Source organism: Bidens hawaiensis, unplaced genomic scaffold, assembly GCF_021521415.1.
Source record: "Bidens hawaiensis isolate Kalapana, Puna unplaced genomic scaffold, B.hawaiensis_p1.1 tig00027305_1, whole genome shotgun sequence".
In the NCBI taxonomy this organism is placed as follows: Eukaryota; Viridiplantae; Streptophyta; class Magnoliopsida; order Asterales; family Asteraceae; genus Bidens; species Bidens hawaiensis.
Window position 1 is genome coordinate 88,488 of NW_027494410.1, and position 16,555 is coordinate 105,042.

At 37.2% G+C, this 16,555-nt stretch overlaps 3 pseudogenes across 1 annotated transcript; all 3 read right to left on the bottom strand.

Moving 5' to 3' along the window:
* Window positions 1-634: 634 nt before the first annotated feature.
* Window positions 635-3,960, bottom strand: LOC143575189 (receptor-like protein EIX2; annotated as a pseudogene).
* A 1,481-nt stretch (window positions 3,961-5,441) lies between these two features.
* On the bottom strand, window positions 5,442-8,256 carry LOC143575190 (receptor-like protein EIX2; annotated as a pseudogene).
* A 318-nt stretch (window positions 8,257-8,574) lies between these two features.
* Window positions 8,575-14,451, bottom strand: LOC143575183 (clathrin interactor EPSIN 3-like; annotated as a pseudogene). Its single transcript, XR_013142724.1, has 12 exons — window positions 14,307-14,451; window positions 13,539-13,616; window positions 13,412-13,463; window positions 13,248-13,327; window positions 13,081-13,159; window positions 12,327-12,410; window positions 12,082-12,227; window positions 11,759-11,953; window positions 11,351-11,595; window positions 11,114-11,274; window positions 9,172-11,044; window positions 8,575-9,102 (listed from the first exon to the last, which is right to left on the bottom strand). The product of XR_013142724.1 is annotated as a clathrin interactor EPSIN 3-like (transcript).
* Between the last annotated feature and the right edge of the window lie 2,104 nt (window positions 14,452-16,555).

Genomic DNA, 16,555 nt, shown 5'->3' on the forward strand with positions numbered 1-16,555 from the left:
CGCTAGCACTAAGTTAGATTGATCCAAAGACGTTGTTAGATCCACCCGACTCGGGACCTACAACTATAATTATGACTGGAAAATCAAGATTTAAGGCATTTGAATAAAAATAGTTAAGACATTAATATGCGTTGAAATTAGATTTTGGGCGACTTAATTAGCTCGTATGACTGTATGACCCGTTTGACCCTATCCTCTTTTAGCGAAAAAAAATTGTATTTGACCCAACAAAAATAAAAACATCGTTATTAATGGCTCAATATCACCACTTCTACTTATACAACAGTCAATATGAAAAAGGTAAGTCTTTCTACATACACGTTGGGTGTTTGGGTAAAAAATATCTTTGTGATGACTGATTAATATATATGGATTTTAAAACACATGGTATACAAGAATTAAGACAGTTTTTTAAAGCCATTTCACCCGAAGATCTAGATCAACTGAGCTTCTAGCATCTGCTTCATACTTATGGAACAACAATGAGAATTGGAAGTCATATTTATAGAGTTATATATTACATAACATATAGTCCCATTTTACACAACAAAGGGAAATTGCCACTGCAGTATGAAACAAGAACAACGCGTACGAAATAGAACATACAAAAAGATGATCGAAATACAACACACAACTATGGATGATCAACCCTTTGAAATTTTGAAAGAACACCATCACCTTCACATAAACCCAATTTTCCAAAATATCCTGATAGTGAAAAAAAGCATGTCTCCAACGGCGGTTGATAAGTAAAGCAATACACACCATCAAAATCCAATAGAGAAACCAGTTGCCCCACCAATATAAAACCATCTCTGAATTTCATCCATGCCCTTTTCTTCATTCTCACTTTCACCAATGACGGGAGGAACTTCTAATTCTTCATCTCCGGGACAATACCTGGATAGAGGAAGTTCACATAGTTTTGCATTGCCGATATAACTTGAAGGTTCAAAGGATTGGAGTTGAGTGCCTGATGGAATTCTCCCTAACAAGTTATTATACGATACGTCTAGATAGTTCAATAATGTCATGTGAGATATGCTTGATGGTATTCCTCCTGAAAGATTGTTTCTAGATAGATCCAAAATTAGAAGTTCTTTCATCTCACCAACATTCCGTGGAATCTCTCAATATAGAGCGTGCATGGACAAGTCCAGGGCAATCAATTTATGGAGATCAAATAGTTCATCTGGTATTTTTCCGCTTAGATTGTTTCTTGATAAATTGATAATCTTAACCAATCCTAGATTGATACCAAATTCTCGTAGACTTCCTTGCCACTTGATCATGGCATGGTCGACATACTCGCTCCCATTGATAAAGTAAAAATAATGCACATTTTGATGAGGCGAGAATCCATTTTGAACCATGGAAGTGAGATTATTGACATATGAGGGGATTGTTCCGTAGAGGTTGTTCACCGACAAGTCTAGAACTTGTAGATTTGCTAATTGACATAATTGTGAAGGGATGGTTTCAAATAAGTTATTTGTTGTTAGGCTAAGAGCATACAATCCTAATAACTTTTTTTCCTATCCAATGAGGCACGTTACCATCAAACTTGTTGGCCCCAATTCCAAAAAATTTAAGTTTGTGGAATTCTTCAATGATAAGGGTAATTTTCCAGAGAAGCTATTGTTGTATAAATACAAGACCTCAAGATTAATCAAATACTTGAAAGAAGCAGGAAGCTTTCCAGACAAATTGTTATATCCTAGACTAAGAAGTTTTAGTTTTTTAAAATGTCACAAACAGTATGGAATTTTCCCCACGAATGAGTTATGTGTGAGATCAAGAAAGAGGAGAGACCCATCAACAATTTGACACAAAAAGTTGATGTCTCCATAAAGTTTGTTTTTGGATAGGTCTAGCCATTCTAAAGTTGGTGAAACATTTGTTATAGGACCATAAAAGTTGTTAGAACTCAAATCTAATGTTGACGGTTCATTGTCAAAGTTTGATAACAAATTCGTCAGTTTCCCTGTAATGTTGTTGGAAGAGAGATTCAGATATGTCAATTGAGAAGGCCACATGTTCCAAAACTCCTCAAGAATTGTGTCTGAAATTTGGGTATTGGCTACATCAATGTGGGAAAGATTTTTCATTGTTTGAATCCATTTAGAGAAAGGTGGCCCTAGCTTGCAAGAGCTTAACTTGATCTCTTCTATATTAGAAAGGTTTGACACGTGAGCTCCGGAATGAATCCCTTCAAGTGGGTTGTTTGAAAGATCTGCAACCAAAATCTTCGTCTGCCCAATGTATTCAGAGATGACACCTTTAAGAATTGGAAGAAACGTCTAACCTTTGAAGCTCAGGTAGTTGCCATACTTTTTCGCTTATGGCTCCATTTAACTTATTATCAGAAAGGTGTAAATAAACTAGGGATGAAAACTTTTGGATATCATCAGATAATGACCCTATGAATTGGCCACTTGAAGCACGTAACTCTTGTAAGGTAAATGATGTGCATCCAGACAAGTTCTTTAGGAAATCGGGTAATTTGACAGGCATTGAGTTGAAATTAAAAAGTAAAGATGTAACACTGCATAGACTTCCAAGATATTTGGGAATCCCATCTAACTTGTTGAGGGAGAGATCAAGATCTACAAGTTTGTTACTTGTTAATGGGTATAACCAATGATACATGGATGAGTTGAGATTGTTGTTTCCAAGATATAGGCTAACAATTGACCAATGAGAAGAAGTGATCGATGAATAAGAATAATGCATGACCTGTGAGAGGTCACATCCATCTAAACTTAAGGTTGATAGTTTTTGTTAAAATATATATCAATTTTATAATCCATGATGAAGATTGTTTTTATTCTAATTAAGTTGTTTTATCTTTGCATAATGGACTTCACGAGTTTTGGGCTTAAGGATCTTGGATCTGTCTTGTCTTGGGCTTTTTGGTTTTGTCTCATGATACATCTCGTCTCCATCTACGCATATTGCTGATAAGGTTTATCTTTAGAAGCTCCAGCCCCTTTTTGGAAGATCCGATGTTCTCAACGGTTGCTTCGATCCATCGGTTTATCTTTGGAAGATCCGATATGCTCTAACGGTCAGATCTCATCTTAACAATATAAGGTCTGCCTTAGGTTATAGTATGAATACAATCAGCAACGATGTAGTATCCGGGTGTTCTTGTTCCCTCTTTTATGGTTTCATATTTGATCCCTTTTGTCTTTGTTTTAAGCTTTTGATTATTGGTTTATATCCCAATCTTGTGACTATTGAATGTGGTTATCTCTGATTGTAACATTTTGATTTGGAATAAAATGAATTGCATACCCAATTCTGACAGTTTTTTAAAACTTAGAATGACATTTACCCAGTTATCTACTTTGCCCAAAGAAATACTTGACACGTCAAGGTCCTCCAATTGAGACAAATGCAATAACCAATCTAGGTTTTCAATTGTACATTCTTCAAGACCTCTAAGCGAAAGAACTTGCAACTTCGTGAGGTTTCCAAGTTCAAGAGGAACGGTTCCAGTAAAATAATTCAAACCAAGGTCAAGATATTTTAATTGAGTGAACCAATGAACATTGGAATGGTGTCATAAAAGTAATTTCGAGACAAATCAAGATTATTCAAGTAGCTTAAGTTAAGCAATGAAGGGCTAATCTTACCTTCAAGATATCCGTAGGACAAGTCAAGGGTTGTGACATGACCTGTTTCATTGTTGCACACTACTCCGAACCATGCACAACAACTATCGGTTGCTTCTTCTTCTTCTTCAAGTGTCCATGTGGACAGAAGTCCTTCGGGATCATAAATGTATGATTTGAATTGAAGAATAGCGTATCTCTCCTTATCGATGCACTTATTATTATGAGTGTGGTGGCCTAATGAAGTTGCAGTTGTCGTCTTAAGCCAAACCGATACAAGTACTAAAAGAATGAAGAGGAATACATGGGGCACAAAATGCCTATGACAAATATTATCTCTCATTATGTTGTGTAATTTTGTATTGATGTATTAGTTAATCTTTGATGCATCAACATATATGCACCAACTTATTATAAACTTGGGAGTTTAAAGTAGATGACCTCAATTTGGATCGGATGGACGTAGTCAAACCTAATACGATTTAATTTTTCAAATAAGTAGATTTTCTTTCAACTTCCATGTCCACGTACGGGTTAAAAAATTATGTGGGGGTGTGGTTTAAGTTAAATTTTTGCCCCAACTTACAAATTAGACATACAAAGACTTTTAAATCTAAGTCTTCACGATTTGTATTTATTGGATATATTTTTCATCATATCCTTTTCTAAATCCAATTGATGTGTTCCAAACAATTTCATTCAACTTTCTTGTTGTACGCATGTGTATATAAAATTGTGTGGAGAATACGAAACATAAGAAAACTAACTAATTAACGAATAAAAAAATTGGTCTATTCAAAACACTCAAGCCTTCACCACGTAACATTATGAGATATAAATGTAAAAACAAACTAATCAAGCTACATGACCAAAGCACATCTGGCACAATAATCTCTGGTGGTGTTCCCTCACTTGATGGTCGCAAACTCGCTATAGGCGAGGTAGATGGAGTTGTATAAATAGGCCAGGATATACGTAATTTTTCTTTAGTTTAAAATTATAATGTAATAATAATTACTCTAGTTATTTGTACATTACTCACGATAAAAGTCATTTGTATTTGATCTAAACCCAAATATCTTTTTGTTTTTTTCTAATTAATGTCATATAAGTTTTTTTAACGGCCAACGAATAAGGTGGGGTAACCCAATGGCAAAATACGACCCATACGCCCGCGATCGCAAACAAAGTTGGGTAGCCAAGCCCACATGCAATCTCATGTTTGCGGGAAAACTCATTGGCCGAAGGCCCACTGTGGTAAACTCGGTCGGGTCGGATTTGAACTTGAGACCTCATGGTCTACACCCCAAATCTTCACTTTCCCTCCAATGCCAGTTGAGCTAAAGTTCGTTGGCGTCATCTAAATATTAAAACCATAACATGCACCACCCATGCAAGTATGTACCATGCTAAATTTATACCAATTTTTAACGAAAAAGTGTTAACTAAAATACGTCTTATACTATTTTTATACTTGTATCTTTGAAAATATGCCAACATATCACATGTTTTAACAGAAAAATATAATAGCTTTTAATAATTTTACAACTATCTTTATCGAAAATGGCATAGATAACACAAAATACATAGTTAAATGACACATGTGATTGTTTTAGTATATGATTTACACTCTAATGTTTATTGTTCCAACTAATCGATCATCACATGCTTCAAAAATCAACAGCAGACAAAAGTCTTTTGATGCAGATTAAGGAAGCTGATATTGATTTTAGGGACTTGAAAACCCAATCTTGCATTGCATCTTACTATACTATACTTGTATCCCCAAATAAGAACAAGAAGACCCAAATGTGAACATGCAAACTATGGATGTGCAATCCTACGTAATTTTGCCATGAGCACCATCACCTTCACATAAACCCAGTTTTCCAAACTATCCATTAAGTGAAAAAACGTACGTCTCCCACTACGGTTGACAAGTAAAGCAACACACACCATCCAAAATCCGATAACAAAACCGGTGACCGCGCCAATATAAACCCATATCCGAAGATCATCTCTGTCTTCCCCGCCATCCACACTTTCACCAGTGACGGGTGGATCTTCAAGTTCTTTATCTCCTGGACAATACTTGGACACGGGAAGTCCACATAGTTCCTCATTCCCGAGGTAACTTGAAGGTGCAAAGGACTGGGGTTGAGTGCCAAACGGAATTCTCCCGGACAAGTTATTATACTGACACATTTAGATAGTTTAATAAGGTCATGTTAGACATGCTTGATGGTATTCTTCCTGAAAGATTGTTTCTTGATAGATCCAAAATTAGAAGTTGTTTCATTAGACCAATATTCGGTGGAATCTCTCCAACTAGAGCATTCATTGAGAAGTCGAGTGCAACCAGATTATGAAGATCAGTTAGTTCATCCAGGATTTTTCCAGTTAAATTGTTGTTTGATAAGTTAATGATCTTCACCAAATCTAGAGTGCTGCCAAATTCATGTAAACTTCCTTGCCACTTGATCATAGAGTGGTCAACATACTCACCCCCACTGTTGTTAGTATGATGCACATTTTGGTTAACTGCAAATCCATCTTGAACAATGGAAGTGAGATTATTCAAACACGAGGGGATGGCTCCATGGAGTTTATTCATTGACAAGTCTAGAATTTGTAGATATGCCAATTGGCATAATTGTGAAGGGATGGTTCCAATGAATTTATTTGATGTTAGGATAAGAGCATACAAGCTCGATAACCTTTCCCCGATCCAACCAGGCACGTAACCAGAAAACTTGTTGGCCCCCAAATTCAAAAAGGTCAACATGGTGAAATTCTTTAAAAACAAGGGTAATTTTCCTGAGAAACTGTTATTGTATAAATACAAAACCTCAAGATTGTTTAAAAACTTGGCAGAAGAAGGAAACCTTCCAGACAGATTGTTATATCCTAGACGAAGAATTTTTAGTTCTTTAAAATGCCACAAACAATCTGGAATTCGTCCGGTGAATAAGTTGTGTGAGAGATCAAGAAAGGATAAAGACCCATCAACAATTGGCATAAAAAGAAGATTTCTCCGGATAAATCATTTTTGGAGAGGTCTAGCCTTTCCAAACTTGAAGGAACATTCAGTATACGACCATAATAGTTGTTGGAACTCAAATCTATGATTGAAGAACGACGATCAAAATTTGATAGCATATCAGTCACTATCCCAGTAATATTGTTGAAAGAAATGTTCAAATATCTCAAACGAGCAGGCCACATGTTCCAAAAATCTTCTGGGGTTTTGTCTGAAATTCCGGTATTGCCAAGATCAATACTTGAAAGATTTTTCATTGCTTGAATCCATTTGGGGAAACGAGGCCCTAGCTTACAAGAACTCAAGTCAATTTGTTCTACGTTGGAATTGTTTGACATGTGAGCATTTAAAGGAACACCTTCGAGTGAGTTGTTTGAAAGATTTATAGTTAAAATATTTGACTTTACAATATTTTCAGAGATGGAACCATTAAGAAAATTGGAAGAAACATCTAGTGTTCGAATCTCGGGTAGTTGCCATACCTTTTCACTTATAGTTCCATTTAACTGATTTTCAGAAAGCTCTAGATCTTGTAGAGATGTAAAATTTTGGATATGATCTGACAACGACCCTTTGAATTGGCTATATGTGGCTTCCAAGTATTGTAAAGTAACCGACGTGCATCCAGACAAGTTACTTAGGAAATCATGTAAGTTGATAGGCATTGAGTTTCCGGAGAAAAACAAATATGTCAAACTACAAAGATTTCCAAGATATCTGGGAATCCCATCTAATTTGTTTTCAGAGAGATCAAGTTCTTCAAGTACGTTGCTAGTTAATGGGGAAAACCAGTGATACATGGATGAGGCAAGATTATTTTCGGTGAGAGAAAGGGTAACAATAGATGAAGAAAAAGAAGAGTTGACATACGAATAAGAATATGGGTGTATGACACGCGAGAGGTCACATCCATTTAAACCTAAAGCTGATAGTTTTTTAAGACTTAGAATCACGTTTACCCAGTTATCTACTCTGGCAAGAGAAGTACCTGACATGACAAGGTTATCCAAGTGAGACAGACGAGACAACCAATCTAGATTTTCAATTGTGCAGCTACTTAACGATTCAAGTGAAAGCTCTTGCAAGTTGGTGAGGTTTCCGAGTTCTGAAGGAATGGTTCCAGTAAAGTCATTCCAACCAAGGTAAAGATACCTTAACTGGGTCATGGAACCAATGAAATTGGGAATTGTTCCATTAAAAAAATTCCAAGAAAGGTCAAGATAACTCAAGTAGCTTAAGTTAAGCAATGAAGGACTAATATTGCCTCCAAGAAATCCACCAAACAAGTTAAGGCTTGTGCCACGAGAATGGCTGTTGCACGTGACTCCACTCCAGTAACAACAATCACTGGCTTCTTCAGATGTCCATGTAGCGCAAAGGCCAAAACGGCCGTAACCGGTGTATGATTTGAAATGAAGAAGAGCATGTCTCTCCTTATTGGTACACTTACTATTACTAGTGTGGTTGCCTTGAGAAGTAGGAGGTTGCGTCGGATTCCAGATCACGGCAGTTGTCGTGGTAAAATGATTCTAACACAAAGACTGAAGTAATAAAGAAGAAAAAAGGATGCATAAAATGCTTATTAGTCTGGTTTCTCATTTTGTTGTATCAAATCTTAAATGTTTGATATATCAACATATATGCCCAGGTTTATACTACAAGTTTGAAATAGCCTATACCACATATATTATTGGATATCTATAAAGCAAAGTTTGTGTTAGATTTTCTTTAATTCTATTTTCTTGTCCACATGTCTTGACAAGTTGCACCTATTTAATGAACATAAAAGTCGGTCAACTCACATGTCTTCACACATTTTTTCAAACCCAATTAATACGTTTCAATATGTGTATAATAAAACTTTAACAAAATCAAAATTTATATGAAGCTTAGTTCATGCTTCAAAAACCAACAAGAGACAAAAATGTTTTGAATACATAGAAATAGCTTGATATTTGTTATACAGAAAGCTATAGCAATCAAAAAGAATTACAAAAATATCAGGAAAAAAGAATACTTTTTTATATCACAATAACTATGGTCATGCCTGCAATTTTATCTATAGCCACCATATGGTTGCTGACCATAACCACCCGCCTCCACCCATCATCGGATTATAACTTCCTGGCGGCATAAATCCCACGCCAGGCGGCGGCTGCATCTGATACCCTTGACCAGTATTCATACCCATATTGTTCATTCCCATGGGCTGGTTTAGACCTCCATAACCAGGTGCACCCATTCCCATTCCCGGGCCCATCATGGGGTTGGGTGCGGGTCTCAGAGCGCCTGCACCTGCACGCCCGATTCCTGAACCTGAGCCCATGGCCTTACCCATGGTTACATTTGAAGTCACAGGTGTTTTGCTTGGTTTCTCCATTCTCTTTTCTTTACGGTTTATCGCCTCAAAATCGATTCCAATGTCAGATAATGGGTTTGTTTTAGCTGCATATTGAGAAAGAGTGTTATATATGTAACAAAGTGAATAATATAAATGATACTGAAATAACTTACATCCAGATATGTTGAGATTAACAATGCCACGGTTCAATGTATCGGCCCAAACAGTGGATTTGGTCTCGAATTTATCGTTTGCAGGTTGTTGAGGTACTATAGCAAGTGCACCAGATGAAGCAGTGACGGAGGTATTTGACTGTAACTGCGGCCGTTGTAAGAAACTTGAAATTGAGGCAGATGGTGGCGTTGGGGCTGATGTTGGTTGACCTTGAGGCGGGAAACTGTTGTAAAGGTTATTACTAGGTTGACCGGTTTGACCATTGGAATTGGGGAACCCTGGCTGTGAAGAAATGCTACCGAGAGATGTTTTTTGACCGCCTGCAAAGCCAAGCGGAGACACAGATTGGCCATTTTGAGCTGCACGAAGATCAGGCCGGATAACAGATTGACCATTCTGGGCTGTCTGGAAACTAGGTGGCAACACAGGTTGGCCGCCTTGAGCTGCGGGGAAACTAGGCGGCAACACAGATTGGCTACCCTGAGCTGATGGGAAACTAGGTGGCAACACAGATTGACCGTCCTGAGCTGAAAAGGCAGACAACTCAGATTGGCCACCCTGAGCCGCTGGGAAACTGGGTGGCTGCGGCATAGGTTGACTGCCCTGAGCTGCTGAGAAACTGGGCGGCGGCGAAATAGGTTGACTGCCCTGAGCCACTGAAAAACTGGGCGGTGGCGGCATAGGTTGACTGCCCTGAGCCGCTGAGAAACTGGGCGGCGGTGGCATAGGTTGACTGCTCTGAGCCGCTGGGAAACTGGAAGGCACCGGCATAGGTTGACTGCCCTGGGCCGCTGGGAAACTGGGCGGCGCCAGCATAGGCTGACTGCCCTGAGCCGCTGAGAAATTGGGTTGCGGCGGCATAGGTTGACTGTTCTGAGCCGCTGAGAAATTGGGTGGCGGCGGCATAGGTTGACTGTTCTGAGCCGCTGAAAAACTGGGTGACGGCACAGGTTGACTGCCCTGAGGTGGAAAAGCAGGCGGCAACTCAGATTGGCTTCCCTGAGCCACTAAAGCAGACGGCAACATAGATTGACTGCTTTGAGATGGGAGAGCAGGCGGCAAGACAGATTGACCGCCCTGAGTTGCTAAACCAGATGGCAACACAGATTGACTGCTCTGAGCCGATGGTAAATGGGGGGGAAACATAGATTGACTGCTCTGAGGTGGAAAAGCAGGTGGTAACTCAGATTGGCCACCCTGAACAGCCAAGAAACCTGGCGGCAACACAGAATGACCACCCTGAGCTGGTAAAGTCGACGGTGGAATAGACTGGTAGCCACCGTGAACTGGAAAATCTGGCTGACCGAATGGGCCAGAAAAGCTACCTTGAGTCATAGGTTGACCAAACGGAGTCTGGTTAGGTTGACCAAATGGTGTCTGGTTAGGTTGGCCAGACGGTGTCTGGTTAGGTTGACCAAACGGTGTCCGATTAGGTTGTCCAAACAGAGTCTGGTTAGTTTCACCAAATGGGGTCTGGCTAGATTGACCAAATGGGGTCTGGTGAGGTTGACCAAATGGCGTCTGGTTAGGTTGACCGGTTTGAGAAAGTTGATCAGGTTGTGGTTGAAACGCATTCTGCCCGGGTGGTCCAGTTGGCGGAAGTATACCAGCTAGAATGTCAACAGTTTGGTCAAAGCCGTCACCAAATCCCATGTCATTCACTGTCGTTTGAGCAACTGCCTGAGGTAGCTCACCAAAGGGTGATGTCGACTGTTGAGCAACGGTCGGAGGTGGTTGACCAAAGGGTGATGTTGACTGTTGAGCAACCGCCTGAGGTGGTTGACCAAAGGGTGATGTTGACTGCTGAACCAAGAACACATCAGTAGAAGGGACAGCTCTAAAAGGACCATCACCAAATGGATCATCAAATTGCTGCATAAAAAGTAAAAGTGTCAAATGATGTGCATGTTAGTGTGTGTGTGGTGAGTTACTAACAGGCACCTGAGTGGTTGGTGACGCAGCCACAAAGGTCTGCTGACTAGGATTAGAGCTAGCAGTAGCAGGCGGTTCAGATGGCACAAGTGCCAACATATCTGAAGAGAAAGAGTCTGATAGAGAACCAAACAAGTCCACTTCAGCACTGTTTGACGCTGTCGTGGCAGCTACATCCACACCAAATTTTAATAAATATATATTCATCATTCAACAAGTATAATGATTAACAGAGAGCGGTTTTACCTGGGGCTGGGGGTGCAGCACGAGGGTCAAAAAAGTCAAACCCTTCTGGCTCCTTGTCGGTAATCACCGCAGGTGTGGCGGCTGCCGGAGGTGGTGATGTGGCGGTGATTGGCGGTTCAGAGTTGGTAGAAAGCACGGTTTCTTGATGAGGTGGCGGTGGCGTTTCACCTCCGTTCACAGCATTTTCATAACTAGGGGGTGCCTCAAGATTTGAATTAGCATCTTCAACTCTAGCATTGCTTTCTCTACAAATGAAAATAAATATGAATTAATATCATTACATAATAGTTTTAAACCTCTTTAAATATTTAAATAAAGAGATTTAGAAGGTTTTATGCATTTGAATACATTTGAAATGACTCTGAGACATTGACCATTAACAAACAAGTATTATGAGAGGTCAAATACCTAGAAGACTGATGGCCGTCATCTCTATCAGAGCTTTGACTTTTTGTACCATAATCACCATCAAGACTTTGACTTTTTGCACGATATTCATCATCACCATCACGTCCATATGAATCTCTGTAATTATAATCCTGTTCTCTACCATAACCGTTACGGTCTTCATCTCTACTTCCATATTGTCCTTCATTTCGGAACCTATTTTCAAATATTAAAAATGTCAATCCATTATATTAAGCATATTTCGACCTGTTTCGTTTTGAACGATATTATTTTTATAACAGTCTAGTTTCTTGTATAAAAATAATTGTTATTAGAAAACTCACTTGTCCCTGCTGGCAGCAGCCTTCTCTCTTGCTTCTTGTATTTTTTCTTTATCGTTTACGAGAGCTACAAGTGTTTGAGATTTCTTCCTTACGTTGATCCCCTGATCTCTCCCAGTAGAATCGATATATTGGAAAGATGCCAAATTCTATTACAAAAAAAATAAATTAATAAATAAATAAAATAAAAACTTATAACCTTCAAATGTTTAAGACTTAGAAATAAAGATTTAAGAAAAAAACCATACAGATATTTGGTATCCGTGATCTCTAATATCTTCGATAACACGTTCCGACCCGTTTGCTACCAAATATTCAAGAACAGTCAAAGCCTGGTGCAGAAATCAAAGTCTGTTGGTTAGATTCTTTTACTCAACATTGGGTATGAAAAACTACCAAAAAGCGAGAATCTTGAAAATATGCATCTGTGAAAGCATTAATATGGACATGAATGTTGAACAGTGGGTATGAAAAACTACAATAAATAATGAATCTTGAACAATGGGTATGTAATTACCAAAAATCAACAGTCTTGAAAACATGCATCTGCGAAAGCATTAATATGGATATAAATCTTGACCTGGGTATGAAAAAACTACAAAAAAATCATGAACCTTGAACTAAAAATCATGAATTTTGAAAACATGCATTTGTGAAAGCATTGAAATGGTTATGAATCTTGAACAGGTATGAGAAACTACAAAAAATCATAAATCTTGAACAAGTACGAAAAAATACAAAAATTATGAATCTTGAACAACGGTATAAAAGACTACCAAAATTCATGAATCTTGAACAATGGATATGAAAAACTACAAACATCATGAATTTTGAAAATATTTAAGAATGAAAGCTTGGAGAGAGACCGAATAAAATCAATAATTTTCCATGTTCTCATTTTTTTGATGACAAAACTACCGTTTTAAAAAAATATGTCACATTTGAAGTATTTAGAGAAAAAGATACGACTGTAAAATGTCTGTACACATGGCAGGTGCAAACCTTGAACACATGGCGCCAGTTCTTCCCAGTGTCACTGATACGCTTCCAAATAACTGACATGATAATCTGGTATTCATGGCTGAACAAAAAGACGTAACATTAATTTATTGCGGCATAAAATAGTCGTTTAGTTCTTCATGTTTAAAGATAAAACGAGTGTGTCATACTAGTTTCTTGAAGCCTGTGCAATATCAGCAAGATGTGTTCCGTGTGGGTCCCATGACTCGTTGCTTGTAGCATCAAGAACCTGCAAGACATAAAATGGAATGCTAAAAAATCAATCTAAATAGAATTTGTGTTGGCTATAATTTAATAAAGGTCAACTAATCACCTTCTGTTCTATTGAAGGAACTTTAAGAACTTTCTTATTAACTCCTCTCTTACTGCACAAAACAATAAAAACATACTCAGATAAGTTTGTAACGGTTCACATGAAAAATAATAATATCATCACTTACATGTCCCTAAACGCCTTCTTCATTTTTCACGTTGTGCCCGCACACCAAGGCACACTACCAAAGATTATTCACGTTCAGCTGGAAACAGAAAACGAATAATGATTTGAGCGGGGGTATTATAGTAATTTGGTTTTCGTCTAAGCTAATCAACGTAATCGCACCTACAGGTACACTGATTATATGACCACAAACACTAGAAACAGATTAACATAATCAAATATGAATAAATCACAGTTCAGAAATTGTGATTAACTGCCAAGACTATTGTGTATTGATTATATAAGCTTCAAGACCATTAAATCCACTAAGCTTATCAATTTTAATAAATTACAGCTGCATAAAACATACTAATTGATCCAAATCTGCAGAAAGGTTATCTTATAACATAGAAATGAAGACCACAACCCAAAGAAATTACAAATCACCAAACACTAGATTAATATTTTCCTAATTTCAAAACCAAAACCGAATCGAAATAAAAAAAATAAATAAATAACACCCATTAAATCCAACAATCACACAACTCAAAACATGTAATTGAATCCACAACCACAGATCAAAAAGGTTAAATCTTTACACAAGAGGCAAATCAAAACCCTAATTCATCTCATTACCATCTCAAATTCTTGATTCTTAGCTAGGAACCAACAGAACATATGAACAGATTCAAATCAGAAATTAACAAAACAAATCAAGATTTAATCATCCAAGAAATCTGGAACTGACCCAGATCAAAAAACAGATCTTTTTCAAGAAAAGACATCAAACCTGATTAGACTGAAGGTGGGCAGATCTGAAAAACTTGAATCTTGAAATGGGTATAAAGAAAATTGAAAAAAAATATGATATTGAATGGGTAAAAGAATAGGCAAGATTCAAGATTTGATCTTTTTGGTTGAATGAAAAAGAGAGGGTTTGGTGATTGTGTTTCTTTCTATCAACAGCAATTTGGGGAAGGTTGTGTGAGTTTAAAGATGAGAGCAGACAGCGCACAATTGCTCGGAGAATTTCTGGGATACATGTATTATTATTATTATTATTAATTTTTAAAGAATAGTAGAAAAGATATTTTTTATTTTTATTATTTAGGTATACTAAACTAATTTTTAGCTGGCAATAGAACAAGTCTTTATTCCATATTAATGTCAAAATAATTATACCACGCATGCTTGTCAAAAGGCCATACATGTCACAAGAAGGTTCTTCAAGTTTTGTAAGATAAGGCCAAAAGTAACCAAACCCCCTATACCAAATCGGTGGCTGGTTAATGGTTTGGTTTTCAAGAATTTAAATTTAATTTAATGGTTTGTTTGAAATTTAAAACATTGACTGTTTAGCTTTTGTATATTTATATTTTTTTTATTTTGTCATGTTTAGTTATGTATATAAATAATTCATGAACAATTCATGAACCACTTTTATTATTTTAATTTTATTTGATACAAATTAATCTTTTTAAAAAATAAGAAGTATAAAAAATAATAGGTACAAACTACAAACTATCAAAACCAAGCTGTTAAATGTTAAATCCGTAAAACTGGCCGGTCCAACCGACTTGTAGGGATGGCAATGGGTCGGGTCTGGAACGGGTCTAGATATTCTCAGACCCATACCCGATTATAAGACCCCGTCCCAGACCTGTCAGGTATTTATCGGGTACTTACCCGTCGGATATCGGGCAGGTACTTACCCGTCGGTATACCCGCGGGTTTCGAATATACCGTTAGTTTTTTCTAATGGATTAATTACTGTTAATATAATACAATATATACATAGAATATACTTTTAATATCCATAGAACATCACCACAGTTACCAAACTCAACAATGGGAACGTTAAAAACAAATATCATTCCTTTGCGTTACTGTATGTATATAAATAATAAATAAACAAATCAACACACACATATATGATATATATATATATACACACATAATTATGTCGTGTATATAATCTGGTAAATGGGTCTATATTATCGGGTAATCGGGTATATTAGAAATCTCATACCCATCCCAAACCCGTTAAAAAATTCAAAACTAATCCCAAACCCTAATGGGAAGGGTAAGACCCGTCCCAATTATGTCGGGTTTCGGGTATTCCCACCGGGTTCAGGTTTCACTGCCATCTCTACCGACTTGCACAACCATGCCGATTTTATTGCCGTTCTCCAAAACCGTAGTTAGCAGTTTGTAACTTTCACCAAAACGGACCAAAGGGAATCGAGAAGGCGAGAACGCCTCCTAAAATATTTTGAACATGCCAAAAATGAACAATAAACTTTAGTTGTGCTCATGCTACATGTGTGGTGAAGCATACAAGTTTTAACTTAGAAAGATAGCAGATGAATGTGTAACCTTGTTTTAATTGATTTTGTTCAAATCATGTATTTATACGTTGGAATTAACTATATAAATATATAAAAATTTATAACAAATTTGTTTTTTTTTAAATATTTTCACTAATCAACTACAGTCTGTGTTCACTACAATCCATTAATACAAAACCCCATATCACTCGGCATCATCAGACTACAAATATATAAATGCTCTAAAAATGATTAAGTCTAAGAATTAAGAAGTCAAAGTCAACCCACAGGCTGATCTTTTACTTGATAAGCCGTCTCCAAGCATTCCTTAGCCCTGTGAAATTTTGACTGCAAATAAAAACTCCCACTCGTCGCATTCCGTTCAAATAAATTATCGTATTTCTGTAGAAAAATCAACAATTGTGTGAGCTCATTGTTATTAAAACATTCAGATAATGCAACATTAATATAAAAGCATATTTGGTTAAAAAAAACAGTATCCCTTGCATTATAGAAAATAAAAGGTGGTACTTTCAAAAGGGTCAACAGAGAGAATTTGTCAAACCGGTGAGGTCAACGCTTAAAGTCTTCTACATCACTTTAGGATTATCTTTAAAAAAAATCACATCTGCTTCCACAAAACTGTAATTTAAGTACCTCGGCCATTTTTGTAATTGATTTAACTTAGGTGTGTGCATGAAACTGAAAAAAG